Raw genomic sequence first — 15,396 nt, 5'->3', positions numbered from 1 at the left:
TGCTGTTACTAACAGCACTACAGTGAACCTCCTTGCACATGCTTTTTGTGCATTTGTTCTAGGATAAGTACCTGGAGTGGTGATGAATCATTTTAAAGTTTAATATCAATAGAGAGTGTTTTTTAAACCATTCACCTAAAAGATGTGCAATATTGCTTTTAATACTTACTTGCTGAGAAAGAGCTTAACTTTAGCTTAATAAAAAAAACTTGTGTTCTACACCAATGAATTTATATGTGGTCCTTTATCTCTATTAGTTGGAGCATTTAAATAAGTAGTACTTATATGTAGGTTTATATATTAATGTTTTCTGCTGGTTCAGTTACTTCAGCTGTATCTATGATAGAGTCAATTAAAATATAAAACCATACATTTTCTTTTTCTCTTCCTCTTCTAGCTCCATAATGGGAGTGGAGTTCGTGTGTTGGGTGGAGGAGAATTGAAGAGTAAGAGTCCACTGTCTTTAGTAGAAAGTCGAAATTATAGATTTTCAAATATATGTATATTCATGCAGGAAATTCCATATCTTACATAATATTTTAAATGTGGTAGTAATATATACTTTATAATTAGCACATCCTTTAAAAGTGTTTTTTTTAAATATTCAAAAATAGCTTGAAGAGTAATTTCTTAGCCTTAGGAGACTTTCTTTACACCTTTAGTTTATCCGTCTCTTTCACACTCCAGTGCTAATCTTGGCTTAGCAGGAAACAGCAAAATCCACATTGGTATTGCCTGAATTAATGAGATTTAAAAAAAATGATATTTTGAAGTACTCTTATAAAGTCTTTTTTTTAAGAAGTCCAAGTGTTTTAAAAAGTAAGTAGATTTTTTTGGGGGGGGGACTTCAATATTTAAACATTTTGATTGTTTATCTATAGTACTGTAGGTTAAATATTTTTCTAATTTATCTCCATTATTTGTATTTCTAATAATGAATTACTTCTAAATAACAGTAAAATTGGGATAGAAGCAATTGACAGATTTTTCTTGTAACATGTGCATTTCAAATTAACCATAGCATGTGCCTTTTCAATAGTAGTATTCATGTTTTACAGGTGATTTTATTTAAATTTGGTTAATTTTCTCTTTTCCTCCCATCAAAAAAAATTGCAGTTCACAAAACATCCTTTTATATTGTGAGAATAAAGATAATTTGTCATGTGTTATTTAGAAGAAGATGTATATGTTTACTTATAGCCCACAAATTCACAAGATTCACCTGAACCAATGAAGTGTTTGTCTAGCATGAACTCAGAGGCTAGGCCAGGGATTGTAATCTTTATGAGCCCGATCTAAATTTCAATGGAGGATTTATTTTTTTAAAGAGCAGTTGTCAAAGTCCAGAGTCAGAGACACCTGTACGTCTAAATGTTTCTTAAGATACCGTATACTAGTTATAGAGTAGTGCTTTTGGAACTCAGTGATTGTTATAATAATTTATTAGCCATCCATATTTCATTATAGTTTTATAGAGATAAACATTACTTATAAAAGAAATTATCTGTACATTTCTTCTTTCTCTTCCTATTTCTCTCATTTTAGACAGGCTTGCATACAATTTGAATTTACACTTTCTAACCCTTCTAAATTAAAGACAGTAATTGACTAACAAAAAGCAATTTAAGGGAAATTTTCAAGGGAGTTGTTTGCCCTAATGTATTATATGTTTAATACAAAGTGTTTAAGTTATGATTAGGCAGTGTTTTGGTTAACTTGGGATGCTGTAACAAAATACCATAAACTGGGTGGCTTTTGAACAACATAAATTTATTTTTCAAAGTTTTGGAGGCTGGAAGCCTGAGATAAGGGTGCTCACATGGTCAGGCTCTGAGTCTGGTGAGGGCCTGCTTCCTGGTTCATAGCCATCTTTTCACCATAACCTCACAAGGCAGAAGAAGTGAGCTAATTCTCTGGGATCTTTTTTATAAGGGCATTAATCCAAGCCTAATCACCTCCCGAAGATTCCCACCTCCTAATTAGGATTTCAGCAGAGGAATTGGTCCGGGTGGGGTGATGGGGGGACACGAACATTCAGACTATACCACTAAGCCAGTGACAGCCTTATAGTGGAGATTGAAATCTCTTTTTGTTCAGGCGATTAGGAAGTCTGTGTCCTTTGAATATCGTTAGGGTCAGTATGTACTGAAATGGATAATTTTGCATTTAGATTAGTCTTTAGCATATCTTGAATACATCTATATTCAGACTTACCGAGTTCTTCATAAAGTGTTGCCGGGTTAAAACATATGTTATGAGGGTCAGAAAATTCTGAGTTTTTCCTCCTTGTTAACTACTGGGGAAAAGTTAGTGAAGTATTTGTATTTTGTTTCTTTAGTCTTAAAATTTCAATGAAAGCTAAAAAAGGTTTGATTTTAATAGTTAATAATGACAGTTAAATATGACAAATATTTGTAATAGAATATGCTGTTAATTCCTGCAGATTAGGCCACCAAATGCATGTTATCAATCATAACAACAGCAGACAATTGAATAGCTCTACTGTAGATTTCATTCCTACTTGGTATAGAATGAAAGTGCTTAAAAGGGATAGGAGCTTCTGGTAGCACAAAATTTATATTTCAGGTATGTTTTATGTCAGTGTTTTTCAAATGTTTTGACCATGATCCACAGTAAAAATACATTTACATGGCAACTTGTGATACACATAACTAAAATAAAAGATTCCCCAAATGACATTTACCCTTACTAGGTGTGGTGCATTCTTTTTTCTGTTCCATATCGTGTTGTTAAAAATGTTGGTGTTGACCCAGTAGAATATCCACTAATGAGTGTTGGCTTGAGGTTCACAAAGCTGTTCTAAGTGGTGTGTTTTTTTAATAATTGTAATTGAATGTTACTGACTTCAAAGTTAGGGTGGGTGGGTTTCCCAAGTAGTTGTAGTAGACTAAAAAAAATGTTTTTTGAATAGCGCTGATGGCAAATAAAGAAGATATAAATAACAAAACTTTTAATTTATACTTTGGCAAAAATACAGTACAACACTTTTAGATCCTCACTTTTTTTTTTTGCCATGCCTCACGGCTTGCTGGTTCTTAGTTTCCCAACCAGGGATTGAACCCAGGCCCTCCTCGGTAGTGAAAGCCCAGATTCCTAACCACTGAACTGCGAGGGAATTCCCAAATCCTCATTTCTTGAGTAATACTTGCAATGGGATTGCCGAGTTGTATAATAAGTGTGTTTAACTTCGTAAGAAACTTTTTCAAAACAGTTGTACCATACTGCATTCCCATCAGCAGTGTTTGAGAGTTCTAGTTGTTCCACGTTCTCATCCATACTTGGCATTATGAGTCTTCCTAATTTTAGCTTTTCTAGTTGATAATGTAGGTATAATATCACTATTGTTTTAATTTGCATTTGATTTAATCCTAATGATTAATGATTTTGAGTATATTTTCATGGCTTATTTGCCATTCTTATACTTTGGTTAAATATTCAGATTTACCTTCTTAATATTGTAAAAATTCTTTATATATTCTTGATACAAGTCCTTAATCAGATATATATTTTGCAGATATTTTCTCCCAGTTTGTGTAAGTCAATTTCTCTACCACATTCCATTGATCTAGGTGTCTGCCTTTATGCCATTACTTTCGGTCTTTATAGTGAGTGTTGAAATCAGCTAGTGTGATATTTTGTACTTGGTTCTTTTTTTCAAAATTACTTTGGCTATTCTGAGTCCTTTTCAATTTTTAAATTTCAGAATCAGCTTGTCAATTTCTATAAAAAGGACTGCTGGGGTTTTGACTGATACTGTGTTGAATCTGTACCTTATTTCAGGGAGAATTGTAGTCTTTACAGTATGGAATCTTCCAATTCATAATGGTGGCTTTTCTCTCCATTTATTTTGTTGTTCCTTCATTTCTTTCAGCAATGTTATATATTTTTCAGTGTACAGATCTTATATATATATTTGCTCTATTTATTCCTATATATTTAATGTTTTTATACTATTTTAGATAGTATCATTTTATAAGTAATATCAAATTATTCATTGTGCATATATAGAAATAAAATTTTTTAAAATTGGCTTTATATCGTGCAACTTTACTCAACCTACTCATTAGTTCTTTCTTAAAAAAATTAATTTCTGGCTGCGTTGGGTCTTCGTTGCTGCGTACAGGCTTTCCTCTAGTTGCGGCGAGCAGGGGCTACTCTTCGTTGTGGTGTGCAGGCTTCTCATTGCGGTGGCTTCTCTTGTTGCAGAGCACGGTCTCTAGGTGCACGGGCTTCAGTAGTTGTGGCTTGTGGGCCCTAGAGTGCAGGCTCAGTAGTTGTGTCGCACAGGCTTTGTTGCTCCAGGGCATGTGGGATCTTCCCCGGACTAGGGCTTGAACCTGTGACCCTTGCACTGGCAGGTGGATTCTTAACCACTGTGCCACCAGGGGAGCCCTACTCATTAGTTCTTATAAAAAATTTTTTTTGCAGGCTTTTTTGGATTTTATGTAGTTGATTATGTCACTGCATATTAAGATTCTTCCTGGGAATTCCCTGGTGGTACAGTGATTAGGACTTGGTGCTCTCACTGCCCAGAGGGACCAGGTTCAATCCCTGGTTGGGGTACTACGATCCCACAAGCCGCGTGGTGTGACCAAAAAAAGAAAAACCAAAAAAACCAAAAAACAAGATTTCTTCCTTTTTTACCTATGTTGTTTTTTTCTTCCGTTTTCAATTTTCTTGCTTAATTGCATTGACCAGGAGTCCAGTAGAATCTTGAAAGGAAGTAGTAAGGGTGGACATTGTTGCCTTATTCCTCATCCTGGAAAGCATTCAGTCTTTAACTATTAAATATGTTGTTGACTGTAGGTTTTTGTAGATACCCATTGAAGAAATCCCCTTCTACTCTTAAATTGCTGAGAGTGTTTATCATGACTAGCTGTTGAATTTTGTCAGGGTTTATTCTGCATCTGTTGAATTGATTATATGATTTCTGTTTCATAGATTATGTTAACATATTGATTGATTTGAATGTTGAACCAACATTCAATTCCTGGGCCAAATCCTACTTGGTTATGATAAATTGTCCTTTATATATTGCTGGCTTCACTTTTGGTAAGAATTTTGTGTTTTTGTTCTTTAAGGATATTAGCTCACAGTTGTTATATTTTTGCCTGTTTTTCGTATCAGGATTATTATGCTGGCCTCATAAATGTGTTGGAAGTGTACTTCTCTTTTTCTGAAGAGTTTGTGTAGACTTGAAATTACCTTTTCCTTAAATGTTTGATAGATTTCATCATTGAAGCCATCTGAGCTTGGAGTTTTCTTTGTGGGAAGGTTTTGTTTTGTTTAGTACTTTAACTTTTAATTTAGAGATAAGTGTAGATGCATGTGCAGTTGTTAGAAATAATACAAAGAGATCTCATATACCCTCAATCAATTTCCCAATGGTAGTATCTTGTACAACTATATTAATATATCACAATTAGGAAATTGACATAGATCTATGAATCTTATTCATATTTCCCCAGTTTTACATGCACTTTTGCATGTGTATTTAGTTCCATGCAATTTTAGCACTGATTTTAGTTTTTTAAAAAATTTTATTTTATTATTATTTTTAATACATCTTTATTGGAGTATAATTGCTTCACAATGCTGTGTTAATTTCTGTTGTACAACAGAGTGAATCAGCCATATGCATACACATGTCCCCATATCCCCTCCCTCTTGAGCCTCCCTCCCATCCTCCCTATCCCACCCCTCTAGGTGGTCACAAAGCACCGAGCTGATCTCCCTGTGCTATGCGGCTGCTTCACACTAGCTATCTGTTTTACATTTGGTAGTGTATATACGTCGATGCTACTCTCACTTCACCCCAGCTTCTCCCTCCCCCACCGTGTCCTCACGTCCATTCTCTATGTCTATGTCTTTATTTCTGCCCTGCCACCAGGTTCATCATTTTTAGATTCTATATATATGTGTCAGCATATGGTATTTGTTTTTCTCTTTCTGACTTTACTCTGTATGACAGACTCTAGGTCTATCCACCTCACTACAAATAACTCAATTTTGTTCCTTTTATGGCTGAGTAATATTCGATTGTAAATATGTGCCACATCTTCTTTATCCATTCATCTGTCAGTGGACATTTAGGTTGCTTCCGTGTCCTGACTATTGTAAATAGTGCTGCAGTGAACATTGTGGTACATGACTCTTTTTGAATTATGGTTTTCTCAGGGTATATGCCTAGTAGTGGGATTGCTTTCTATTTTTAGTGTTTTAAGGAACCTCCATACTGTTCTGCATAGTGGTGTATCAATTTACATTCCCACCAACAGTGGAGGAGGGTGCCCTTTTCACCACACCCTTTCCAGCATTTATTGTTTCTAGATTTTTTGATAATGGCCATTCTGACCGGTGTGAGGTGATACCTCATTGTAGTTTTGATTTGCATTTCTCTAATAATTTTAATAAATTAATGTTAATTAATGTTAATAGATTAAAGTGGTTACCACCATATTTAAGGTACAGAACAGTTTCATCACAATAGTCCTTTGTGATCCCATTTTTGGCCACAACTACCTCCTTCCCTCCCAACAGCTAACCCCTGGTAACTACTAATCTGTTCTCCCTTTCTATAATTTTGTCATTTCAAGAGTGTTACATAAATAACATGTATGTAATGTTATAAATAACAGCATGTAAACTTCTGAGATTGGCTTTTTTCACTCTGCATAATTCCCTTAAGATTCATCCAGGTTGTGTGTACAATAGTTTATTTCTTTGTATTGTTGATTAGTATTTCATGATATCAATATATAACTAATCGTTCATTTGTTGAAGATATTTGTATTGTTTCCAGTTTTGACTATTAAATAGAGAGCTGTTACGAATATCCATATACAGGTTTTTGTATGAACATAGATTTTCATCTCTGGGATAAGTGTCCAAGAATTGTAATTACTGCACTATTTGATGAGCACATTGTTTACTTTTGTAAGAAACTGCCATACCTTTTTCCAGTATGGCTGAACCGTTTTATGTTCCCAATCAGCCATGTATGAGTAATCCAGTTTCTCTGCATCATCAGCAGCATTTGGTGTTGCCACTGTTTTTTTTTTTTTTTTTTTTGCGGTACGCGGGCCTCTCACTGTTGTGGCCTCTGCCGTTGTGACGCACAGGCTCCGGACGCGCAGGCTCAGCGGCCATGGCTCACGGGCCCAGCTGCTCCGCGGCATGTGGGATCCTCCCGGACGGGGGCACGAACCCGCATCCCCTGCATCGGCAGGTGGACTCTCAACCACTGTGCCACCAGGGAAGCCCTGACACTGATTTTATTTTAGTAATTCTAATAAGTGTGTAGTGGTAACTCGTGGTTTAAATTTATAATTTCCCTAATGGTTAATTTTGAGCATCTTTTTATGTGCTTTTTTTTTTTTAAACTATCTTTATATTTTCTTATTCTTTTTTTTAATTGAAGTGTTGTATTTAATTGAAGTATTTTAAATTGAAGTATCAATTTTTTTTTTTTTTTTTTTTTTTTTGCAGTACACGGGCCTCTCACTGTTGTGGCCTCTCCCATTGCGGAGCACAGGCTCCGGACGCGCAGACTCAGCGGCCATGGCTCCCGGGCCCAGCCGCTCCGCGGCATGTGGGATCTTCCCAGACCGGGGCACGAACCCGTGTCCCCTGCTTCGGCAGGCGGACTCTCAACCGCTGTGCCACCAGGGAAGCCCTGAAGTATCAATTTTTAATTGAAGTATTTAATTTAGTTCCAGGTGCTCAACATCGTGATTCGATATTTCTGTACACTACGAAATAATCACCATGATCAGTATAGTTACTGTCACCATACAAAGTTATTACAATATTATTGACTGTATTTCCTATGCTGTACATTTCATTGATGTGACTCATTTATTTTGTAATTGGAAGTTTGTACCTCTTAATCTCCTTCAACTATTCCCCCCAACCCCCTCCCTTTAGGCAGCCGCCTGTTTGTATCTGTGAGTCTGTTTCTGTTCTGTTACTTTTTTTTTAAATTTTTTTTTGCGGTACGCGGGCCTCTCACTGTTGTGGCCTTTCCCGTTGCGGAGCACAGGCTCCCGACGCGTAGGCTCAGCGGCCATGGCTCCCGGGCCCAGCCGCTCCGCGGCATGTGGGATCTTCCCAGACCGGGGCACGAACCCGTGTCCCCTGCTTCGGCAGGCGGACTCTCAACCACTGCGCCACCAGGGAAGCCCCTGTTCTGTTACTTTTGTTCATTTGTTTTGTTTGTTCTCTGTATCTATGAGTCTGTTTCTGTTCTGTTACGTTTGCTCATTTGTTTTGTTTTTAAGATTTCACATGTAAGTGAAATCATATGATATTTGTATTTCTCTCTCTGACTTACTTCACTTAACATAATATCCTCTGGGTCCACCCACGTTGTTGTAAATGGCAAGATTTCATCCTTTTCATGGCTGAGTAGTATTCCATTACATATATGTGCACCACATCTTTTTTATCCATTCATCTTTTGATGGACAGTTAGGTTGCTTCCACATCTTGGCTACTGTAAATAATGCTACAATGAACATAGGGGCGCATATATTGTTTCGAATTAATGCTTTTGTTTTCTTCTGGAAATTACCTAGAAGCGGAATCGCTGGATAGTACAGTAGTTCTCTTTTTAGTTTTTTGAGGAACCTCCATACTGTTTTCCATAGTGACTGTACCAATTTGCACTCCCACCAGCAGTGCATGAGGGTTTCCGTTCCTTCACATCCTCTCCCACACTTGTTATTTGTTGTTTTTTTGATAATAGCCTTTCTGACAGGTGTGAGGTGATATCTCATTGTGGTTTTGATTTGCATTTCCATGATGTTTAGGGATGTTGAGCATTTTTTCATGTGCGCATTGGCCATCTGTATGTCTTCCTTGCAAAAATGTCTGTTCAGGTCTTCTGCCCATTTTATAATTGGGTTTTAAATTAATTAATTAATTAGTTAATTGGCTGCATCGGGTCTTCGTTGCTCTGTGCGGGCTTTCTCTAGTTGCAGCGAGTGGGGGCTACTCTTCATTGCGGTGCATGGGCTTCTCATTGCAGTGGCTTCTCATTGCAGATCATGGGCTCCAGGTGCATGGGCTTCAGTAGTTGTGGCACGCAGGTTCAGTAGTTGTGGCTCGCGGACTCTAGAGCACAGGCTCAGTAGTTATGGTGCATGGACCTAGCTGCTCGGCAGCATGTGGGATCTTCCCGGACCAGGGATCGAACCCATGTCCCCCGCACTGGCAGGTGGATTCTTAACCACTGCGCCACAGGGGAAGTCCCTCGGGTTTTGTTTTGATATTGCATCATATGAGTTCTTGGTGTATTTTGGATATTAACCCCTTATGAAATATAGTTTGCAAAAATCTGCTAACATTCAATTGGTGGTCTGTTAGTCTTGTAGATAGTTTCCTTTACTGTGCAGAAAGCTTTTTAGTTTGATGTACTCCCATTTGTTTATTTTTGCTTTTGTTTCCCTTGCTGAGGAGACATATAAAAAAATATTACTTAGACTGAGGTCAAAGAGCATACTGCCTATATTTTCTTCTAGAAGTTTTATGGTTTCAGGTCTCACATTTAAGTCTTTAATTCATTTTGAATTTTTGTATATGATGTGAGAAAGTTTGTTCAGTTTGATACTTTTGCATGTAGCTTTCCAGTTTTCCCAACACCATTTATTGAAGTGGCTGTCTTTCCCTTCATTCTGTATTCTTGCCTCCTTTGTCGTAGATTGATTGACAATGTACATGTGGGTTCATTTCTGTGTTTTCTATTTTGTTCCGCTGATCTGTGTGTCTGTTTTTGTGCCAGTACCATACTATTTATTTGCTTTAGCTTGTAGTATAGTTTGAAATCAAGGAGTGTGATACCTCCAGCTTTGTTCTTACTAAAGATTGTTTTGGTTATTTGGGGTATTTTGTGTTTCTGTAGAAATTGTAGAATTATCTATTCTAGTTCTATGAAAAATGCCATTGGTATTTTGATAGGAATTGCATTGAATCTATAGCTTGCCTTGGATAGTGTAAACATTTTAACAATATTAATTCTTCCAATCCACAAACTCAGTATATCTTTCCAATTGTGTCATCATCAATTTCTTTTATCAGTGTTTTATAGTTTTCTGAGTCTTTTACCTCCTTGGTTAGATTTATTCCTAAGTGTTTTATTCATTTTGGTGCAATTGTAAATGGGATTTTTTGCTTAATTTCTTCTTCTGGTGGTTTATTGTTACTGCATAGAAACAAGAGATCTCTATGTATTGATTTTGTATCTGTAACTATATTGAATTCATTCATTCTAATAGTGTTTTGGTGTATCTTTAGGAATTTCCATATGTAGTATCAGGTCATCTGTGAACAGTGACGGTTTTACTTCTTCCTTTCCAATTTGGATTCCTTTTATTTCTTTTTCTTGTCTGATTGCTGTGTCTGGGACATCCAGTACTATGTTGAATAAAAGAACCAAGAGTGGGCATCCTTGTCTCATTCCTGATTTTAGGGAAAATGCTTTCAGCTTTTCACTGTTGAGTGTGATGTTAGCTGTGGACTTGTCAGTAAAGTGGGCCTTTATTATGTGGAGGTGTGTTCTCTTTATACCTACTTTGTTGAGGATTTTTATCATAAATGAATATTGAATTTTGTCAAAAGCTTTTTCTGCATCTATGGAGATGATCACATGATCATATGGTTTTTATTCTTCAGTTTGTTAATGTGGTGTATCACACTGATTGATTTGCAGATATTGAATCATCCTTGCATTCTTGGGATAAATCCCACTTGAATATGGTGTATGATCCATATAATGTATTGTTGAATTAATGATTTGCTAGTATTTTGTTGAGGATTTTTGCATGTGTGTTCATCAGTGATATTCACCTGTAATTTCCTTTTTTTTGTGATTTTTTTTTTTTTTTTTTTTTTTTGGTATCAGGGTGCTGCTGGCTTTATAGAATGAGTTCAGGAGTCCTTCCTCTTTAGTTTTTTTGAATAGTTTGAGGATAGGTATCAGCTCTTCTTTAAATGGTAGAATTTACCTGTGAGGCTATCTGGTCCTGGACTTTTGCTTATTCTTAGTTTTTTGGTTATTGACTCAATTTCATTACTGGTAATTGGTCTGTTCAAGTTTTCTGTTTTTTCCTGATTCAGTCTTGGGAGATTGTACATTTCTAGGAGTTTGTCGGTTTCTTTTAGGTTGTCTGTTTTATTGGTGCATAGTTTTTCATAGTAATTTCTTATGATCCTTTGTATTTCTCCTTTTTCATTTCTGATTTTATTGATTTGTTGATTTGGGCCCTCTCTTTGTTTCTTGATGTGTGTAGCTAAAGGTTTATCAGTTTGGTCTATCTTTTCAAAGAACCAGCTCTTAGTTTCATTGGTCTTTTCTATTGATCTTTTAGTTTTTATTTCACTTATTTTGCTGTTTATTACTTCTTCCCTTCTGCTAACTGTGGGTTTTGTTTGTTATTTTTCTAGTAGCTTTAGGTGTAAAGTTAGGTTGTTTGAGATTTTTCTTGTTTCCTGAGCTAGGCTTGTATTGCTGTAAACTTCTCTCTTAGAACTGCTTGTGCTAAGTCCCATAGATTTTGGATCAGTGTGTTTCCATTTTCATTTGCTTCCAGGTATTTTTGGATTTTCTCTTTGATTTCATTAGTGATCCATTGGTTGTTTAGTAGCATGTTGTTTAGCCTCCATGTGTTTTTTGTGTCTGCAGTTTCTCTTTATAGTTGATTTCTAGGCTCATAGTGTTATGGTCAGAAAAGATGTTTGGTATGATTTCAGTCTTAAGAAGATTTATTGAGACTTGCTTTGTGGCCCAGCTTGTGCTCTATCCTTGAGATGTTCCATGGGTACTTGAGAAGGATGTGTATTCTGTTGCTTTTTAATGGAACGTTCTTTCTGTATCTATTAAGTTCGTCTGACTTGATTTTTTTTTTAATTAACTGAGGTAAGATACACAGAACATTTAACCATTTTGTAAAATGTTTATTTATTTATTTATTTATTTGGCTGCATCGGGTCTTAGTTGTGGAATGCGGGATCTTTTGTTGTGGCATGTGGGCTCTAGAGCGTATGAGCTCTAGAGTGCGTGGGCTCAGTAGTTGTGGTACGTGGGGATCTCTAGTTGTGGCACATGGGCCCCATAGCATGTGGGCTCAGTAGCTGTGGCATGTGAGCTCTCTAGTTGTGGTGTACGGGTCTAGAGAGTGCAGGCTTAGTTGCCTCTTGGCATGTGGGATATTAGTTCCCCAACCAGGGATTGAACCTGCGTCCCCTGTATTGGGAGGCGGATTCTTAACCACTGGACCACTAGGGAAGTCCCTGATATGTTGTTTAAAGTTAGTGTTTCCTTATTGATTTTCTGTCTGGATGATCTATCCATTGATGTAAGCGGAGTGTTAAAGTCCCCTAGTAGTATTATGTTACTGTCAATTTCTTTATGTCTGTTAATATTTGGTTTATGTATTTATGTGCTCCTATATTAGGTGCAGATATATTTACAATTGTTATATCTTCTTGTTTTTGGCCGTGCCGTGCAGCTTGTGGGATAAGTACACTCCCCTCAGGTCACGGGAGTTGTATGACCTAGGGGTGCCCCCTGTGTGGGCTGTGTGGGCCCTTTTGTTGTGGTGGGGCCGATTGCTGTGGCACTCTGGTACATGGGGCTGGCTCCCAGCCCACTTGGCTGTGGGGCCCTGCATAGTGCAGAGGCTTCCAGCTGCTTGTGGCTGGGGCCAGGTCCTGGTATGGCTGGCTGTGCGGTGCAGGAGTCCTGGGCTGATGCTGGCCAGCTGGCAGGTAAGGCCAGGTCCCAACGCAGCTGGTTGTTGGTGCTCGGAGGGGTCCTGCCATCTTTATATTTTCAGTGGGGTGTATTTTCATGTCTCTCACTGTTGTTTTTTCACTGTTGTTTTTTGAGACTTATTTATATAGTTTAGGTATTAGTCATTCGTCAGATATGCAGTTTGCAAATACTTTCTCCCAGTGTGTAGTTTGTCTTTTTCTTCTTTTCATAGAGTCTTTTGCAGAGTAAAGGTTTTTAACTTTGGAGAGGTTCAGTTTATCAGTTTTTTTCTTTTATGGATTATGCTTTTGGTCTGATGTCTAAACACTCTTAACTTAACCCTAGGTCCTGGAGATTACCTCCTATGTTTTTTCCCTGAAGTTTTATAGTCTTATATTTTTACGTTTAAGTCCAGAGTCCATTTTGTGTTAATTTTTGTATGAGGTATGTGATTTACCGTGAAGTTCATTTTTGTGCTTATGAATGTCCACTTGCCCTAGCACCGTTTGTTTAAAAGTCAGTATGTTCTCCATGGAATTGCTTTTGCACCTTTATTAAAAATCAGTTGGGCACATTTATGTGTATCTAATCAGTGTTCTCTATTCTCTTGCATTGATCTGTGTATCTGTCCCTTTGTAAATACCATACTGCTTTGCTTACTGTAGCTATATAGTAAGTTTTCACATCAAGTTGAGTGACGTTTTCTCCCCTCAATAATTCTTTTCCAAAATTGTTTTAGCTCTTCTATGTCTTTTGCCTTTTTATATGAGTTTTAGAGTAAGGTTGTCCTTATCTCCAAAATACCTTGCTGGGATTTTGATAGGAATTGCATTGGACTCACATATCAGTTTGGGAAGGACTGACATCTTTACTATGTTGAGTCTTCTGATCCATAAACACAGTACATCACTCCAGTTATTTAGCTCTTTGGTTTCTTTCATCAGCATTTTATAATTATCAAGATACACATCTTCAGCATATTTTGTTATATTTATGTCCAGATGTTTAATTTTCTTCTGAGCAATTGTTAATGTATTTTTTTAAAAATAAATCTATTTATTTATTTATTTATTTATGGCTGAGTTGGGTCTTTGTTGCTGCGCGGGCTTTCTCCAGTTGCGGCGAGTGGGGGGTACTCTTCGTTGTGGTGCGCGGGCTTCTCATCGTGGTGGCTTCTCTTGTTGCAGAGCATGGTCTCTAGGCGTGTTGGCTTCAGTAATGTGGCTCGCAGGCTCTATAGGGCAGGCTGAGCAGTTGTGGCGCATGGGCTTATTTGCTCCACGGCATATGGGATCTTCCCGGACCAGGGCTCAAACGCATGTTCCCTGTATTGGCAGGCGGATTCTTAACCACTGTGCCACCAGGGAAGCCCAAATGTATTGTGTTTAAGTTCAACTTCTACCCATTCATTGTTAGTATGTAACAGTGTGATTTTTTTTTTGGTGTTGATCTTACATGCTGTGATCTTGCAAAACTTACTTATTAATTCTCAGAGGTTTCTGTGTATATTCCAGGAGATTTTCTATGTGGAAAATCATGTCATCTTTCAATAGGGACTGTTTTATTTCTTCCTTTCCAATCTATGTGTCTTTTTTTTTTTCCTTAACATTATTCCAATGTCTAAAACTTCCAGGACTGTGTTTAATAGTAGTGGTGAGAGTGGACTTCCTTGTATTGTCCTGATTTTAAGTGGGAAGCATTCAGTCTTTCACCATGAAATATATTTTAGGTCTTTTACTGGTGCTTATTACCAGATTGAGGAAGTTTCCCTCTGTTGCTAGTTTGCTGAAAATGTTAATCATGAATGAGTTCAACCAAAGAAGCAGAATTACTAGGAGATATACAAACATATACACAAAGATGTGTTACTGGTATTTGACTTTGTGTAGTTGTGGGAACTCATTAAACTGTCTCTGTAAAGTTGTTTTCTTCATGTCTTTTGCTGGGACTTGACATCCTCAGGACAGACAGTTGGGAAAGGATGATGGTAAATTGGGGATAGGAAGGACAGGCCTGAACCCATGAAAACATAAGATCTATGCCAGTTCTCACTGTCTTCAGTCTTATAGATGTAGGTGTTTTTTTAGGAGAAACTGGTACCCTTTGTCATGGACCTAAACACAAATTGGCCTAGTGTTCCAAGAACCTAAAAGAGGATCTATGGGTAGGCAGGACGGTTATAGGCCTAGTTGATCCCCATTCTAATGAGGTGAGCCAGACAAGTAACAATGTATATAAACAATATAAGCATCAATAAAAATCAGTATTGCTGTTACTTTACTTCCATCCACCAATCTTGTGCAAATATGACTGGTAATTCAAATAACATGAATCATACAGGGAAAAAATTCTGGGAAACATGGTTCGTTGTGAGTTGACACATTTCAAAGCCACCACACTTAAATGCTGCTTGTTGTTCACTGTAATGCTCTTGGTAGGGATGGGAGGGGGATTCCTGTCCCTCCCTTAAGGATAGGCAGTTTATACTTCGTTCCTTTCCTGGAGGCAGTTGCCTTTGCCTGAAATCGACGTGAGGGTTTCCTGCCTCTCTTAAAGCTAGTGGACCTTTGCTGAGGCTCTTTTTAGCTAGGGCTTCCCCAGTGGCTTAAGACTTTTGCTTCCCA

At 37.4% G+C, this 15,396-nt stretch overlaps 1 protein-coding gene across 7 annotated transcripts in view; it reads left to right on the top strand.

Annotated features, from left to right (window-relative positions):
* DCAF6 (DDB1 and CUL4 associated factor 6) overlaps nucleotides 1-15,396 on the top strand; it is a 172,407-nt gene that overhangs the window by 1,846 nt on the left and 155,165 nt on the right. Inside the window, exon 1 of one of the 7 annotated variants that reach the window (XM_089911532.1) lies at nucleotides 428-446. The exons of the other annotated variants lie outside the window; for them this stretch is intronic. The gene's annotated coding sequence lies outside the window, so the exon portion shown is untranslated. Of the gene's footprint in view, nucleotides 1-427; nucleotides 447-15,396 lie in introns of those variants that run through there. 7 annotated transcript variants of the gene reach the window in all.

This window comes from Delphinapterus leucas, chromosome 1 (assembly GCF_059928025.1).
Source record: "Delphinapterus leucas isolate spDelLeu-1000000601 "Yukka" chromosome 1, BTC_Dleu_Yukka2, whole genome shotgun sequence".
NCBI classification, from domain to species: Eukaryota; Metazoa; Chordata; class Mammalia; order Artiodactyla; family Monodontidae; genus Delphinapterus; species Delphinapterus leucas.
This window is presented reverse-complemented; position numbering and strand designations above follow the sequence as displayed.